Source organism: Henckelia pumila, chromosome 1 (genome assembly GCF_033568475.1).
Source record: "Henckelia pumila isolate YLH828 chromosome 1, ASM3356847v2, whole genome shotgun sequence".
Taxonomy (NCBI): domain Eukaryota; kingdom Viridiplantae; phylum Streptophyta; class Magnoliopsida; order Lamiales; family Gesneriaceae; genus Henckelia; species Henckelia pumila.
Window position 1 is genome coordinate 39,775,604 of NC_133120.1, and position 4,390 is coordinate 39,779,993.

At 39.2% G+C, this 4,390-nt stretch overlaps 1 non-coding gene across 1 annotated transcript; it reads left to right on the forward strand.

Annotated features, from left to right (window-relative positions):
• Nucleotides 1-107, forward strand: LOC140876837 (small nucleolar RNA R71). Its single transcript, XR_012149069.1, has one exon. It is a non-coding gene; the product is annotated as a small nucleolar RNA R71 (small nucleolar RNA).
• The last annotated feature ends 4,283 nt before the right edge of the window (nt 108-4,390 follow it).

The following is a 4,390-nucleotide window of genomic DNA, read 5'->3' on the forward strand; positions in this document are numbered from 1 at the left end:
AATTGATGGTGTGGACATCTCCTCAGTAGATCCTTGTAGCGTTCCCATGCTTCATAAAATGTTTCCTGTTCACCTTGGGAAAAATTTGTGATGTCCGCTCTCACCTTCATTCACTTCGATGGTGGGAAGTATTTGGTGAGGAAAGCTTTAGCCAGATCATCCCAAGTTATGATGGAACCTGCAGGTAAAATTCGTTAGCCATGCTTTCGCCTTGTCTCGTAGTGAAAAAGGGAATAAACGCAAACAAATAGCGTCATCTGAAACTCCCTGTATCTTGAATGTATCACAAATTTCTAAAAAATTTGTGAGATGAACATAGGGTTCATCAATGACACTTCCACCAAATTGAAGCGTGTTTTGAACCATTTGAAGAATCGCCGGCTTTATCTCAAAGTGATTCGCTGCTACAGTTGGCCGGATAATGCTTGGTCGAGCACCTTCAATATTTGGTAAGGCAAGATCCATCTTGGATCTGTAAACTGGTGGTTCTTGTTCGTGTTCTCCTTCCATTTCTTGTTGCTGTTTCCTTCTTCTTATGTGAAAGGTTCTGTCGATTTCTGGATCAAAAGGCAATAGTCCTTCAGGTGAGTGTTGCATGTACTGCAAGAGAATCCTGCAGTCCACAGATGGAAAAGAATGATTAAAATTGTAATAGAGAAAAATCAAATCAAACAAATTAAAATCTATTTAGTCCCCGGCAACGGCGCCAAAAACTTGATCGAGCAAATACTACCACGAAAAATCAACGTAAATATATCTATCAATTAAGCTCGAATAAATCGCAAGTGCACGATTCAAGTTATAATATAATATACTGAGTACGAGTATCGTCCTCAGGGACTAACGAAAATAATTTGTCTTTTCAATTTTTAACTACACAAAGTATCGAAAAAGTGATTTGTGAATTAACTAACATCTAAAATTAAAACTCAATATAAATTAACTTAAATTTCACAACCAAGCCAACAAATCTCAGAGTGAAGAATAACAATTCAAAATGATTTTGTTGGAATTTCGGTTCAACCTTTTCCCTAATTGAACTGGACGATTGTAACTTAATTTATTTTTATAAATTTAACAGAAGTTCCTATAACATTGACACTCTCTCTCGAGGTGATGCCAAACTAATCAAATCAGTGAAATAATTAAATCTCTCTAATTATTTATCACGACTGATTTCTTTGCATTCTATGAATTCTACAACTTTCAACCTGGTGGTCTATGGCTATCAACATGTACTAAATATCATATCTCTATGGATATTTTAAGTCCATGGATTATATCATTCGTCCTAATTATAAACCTATCTCTCGACAGCAATTCATAATTTACGAATCTATTTTAAGGGTAGCTAATCATCAACATAGAAAGAAAAACATGATAAAATCAATTATAAACATAAATCAATTCCCAATACGTCCGGTGATTCAATCACACTACAGTGTTTCGGGATTAGGATCCCCTCGATTCCAACAAAATAATAGTTTAGCTACTATCCAAGATTTTCAACATAAAAATTAAGAAGAAGAAGAAAAGGAAAAACTCCCAACGGAGAAGAGAAATCTCAAGCGTTCAGCCGCCGGTAGTCTTCTGATATGCGTCCCGTGTAACCCTCAAAAACTAAAGAAATAATTGTATTTATAGTTTCCCAGAATCCTCTCCGAAATAAACTCTCAAAAAAATAAAAAAAATAAAAACTGTGCGCCCCGCCCGAGCGGTAGAAATTGGCCGCTCGGGCGCCTCGAAACTCCTTGCGCTACTGTTTCAAAAATACGTGACCGCGCCCGCGCGGTAGAATATGGCCGCTCGGGCGCCTCGAAATTCCTTGCGCTACTGTTTTTCTCAACCGTGTATGCGCCCGCGCGGTAGAATATGGCCGCCCGCGCGCCCTTCTTCTTTTCCATAATTTTGCCTTTCTTCTTGTTCTATCTGCATGGCCTCTACTGTGCATCACCTTCCCACCAAGTATCGGCATTTCTTGGTGATTTCCTGCCATAAAAATAGATAAACCAGAGGAGTGAATACGAACATAATAAAACAATAAAAAGAACAAGAATGGAAAAGAACGGACAATAAGTAAACGAAACGAAAGCAAAACAAACACAAAACAAACAATAAAAACACATAAAAACGACTCCTATCAATTTTCGAACACAGTACATATATTTATAGATAATTTCTAGACTAGATTAAGTTATAATTGCATTAGGACTCTAAATCCTTAGGGCCCACAATCCATAACTTTAGCCCAACAAGCCAAGCCCGTTGTTCTAGAAATTAATATAAAGTTCATCGTGACTCCGATTGATAAACTGATTTTACCAATGTGCACAGAAACCATTTCTACATCTTTTAGAGTCAAGATAATTTTTCTGAATCCGAATTCAGTGATTTCCAAAAATGCTCATCCCTATGTCATTTTAGGAAATCCCACTCCCTTTAGTTAAGAAGTCCAACTTTTCTTTCATTAAATTTAACTCTTTAAATTTAACTATCTCTACGGGGTTTTAGTAATCCATTACTTGTGTAACCTCAATGGTTCAGGAATACAGCTAGCCGTGGGCTCACAACTCCTTGTGACTCAGAACAACAATTTCCGACTTAACCATCGAATCATGGTAAGAGCGCCTAGCAACATCGCCCCATGATTCCCTAGGTATTACTGATAGTGCCTGCAAGAACCAGTAGATTTTGGTTAGCGTACAGTACGGTTCCTTTATCCATATATCCCGATCGAATCAACAACCATTGGTATATCGAGAGTCGTTCGAGATTCGATAACTATGCATTACATCTTGGAGATCAAATAGTGACATCGCATGTGTTACTAGGAAAACTCATTAACCTAAAATACATCATGTACTCTGGCCAGAGATTCGTCACACTAATATCTCCTCAGATCGCATAGGATATCCACACTCGCAAGTATGTGGTGACAAAGCATCGACTCCTATATGTGTCGTAACTATACCCAATCCTGACACCTGATGACCCCAATAGAGTCGGTAAACGAGTCAAAGTACAGTACTAGCATATAGAGTCTCAATGATGTTTCAAGTAATAAGGACTAATGGTGTACAACCAAAACCGCGGACTTTATCCACTTGATAAGTGATAACCACTTGGAAAGTCCGAATAGGGTAGTTCGATCATTCATCATATGAATATCCATTTGCATGCTTTGAACATCTCTATGTTCCACACCAATGAAACGTGGTACTCGGCATCGCAAATGCTAGTCTCAATCTCGAGCGATCCTTATCCTTATTTGCGGACGGCTCAATTGACTAGGAACAGTTTAGAATATACAGTGACTATAAGATGTGTTTCATGATAGCCATCCCCATGTGCTACCACATCTTACATACACTATAGTATATTCAAGGTCTTTATCAAAACAACAATAGTATATCATAATATAACATTATGAAGAAAGATAAAGTCAATGCCATTATAAAAGTGTAAATTATATTAAACAAAAGATTGTTTTACATAGAGTCATAAAAGCCCTTAGCCACAAGTTGGCTAACCGGGCACCCACTCTTTCAATCTCCCACTTGACCTAAAGCCAACTAGTCATACTACGTAATCCCATTGCTTCGCGATGTTTTTCAAACAATGGTCCTGGCAAGGGCTTAGTAAGCGGATCAGCGATATTGTCTGTAGAGGCCACTCTCTCGACACTGATGTCTCCTCTTTCCACGATCTCCCGGATGATGTGGTATTTCCTCAGTACGTGTTTGGACTTCTGATGAGACCTTGGTTCCTTTGCCTGAGCAATGGCACCCATGTTGTCACAGTACACCGGGACTAGACCAACAGCTTCAGGAATTACACCCAACTCTTGGATGAATTTCCTTATCCAAACCGCCTCTTTAGATGCAGCTGATGCTGCAATGTATTCTACCTCAGTGGTGGAATTCACTGTGGTGTCCTGCTTGGAACTCTTCCAAGAGACAGCACCGCCATTGAGCACGAATACAAATCCAGAGGTTGATTTTGAGTCATCCACGTCACATTGGAAGCTAGAGTCGGTATAGCCTTCCAACTTCAATTCTCTCCCTCCATAAACCATGAATAAATTCTTAGTCCTTCGCAAGTACTTAAAAATATCCTTCACGGCTTTCCAATGCATTTGACCGGGATTGGCTTGGTATCTGCTCGTGACACTCAGAGCATAGGCCACATCCGGTCTGGTAGATATCATCCCATACATGATTACTACCTATGGCTGACGCATATGGCACGTGTGTCATCTTCTCTATCTCTTCGTCAGTCTTGGGACACATAGACTTGGATAGAGAAACTCCATGACACATAGGTAGATGTCCTCTCTTGGACTCATCCATAGAAAACCTTTTCAATATGGTGTCGATGTAGGTTGATTGAG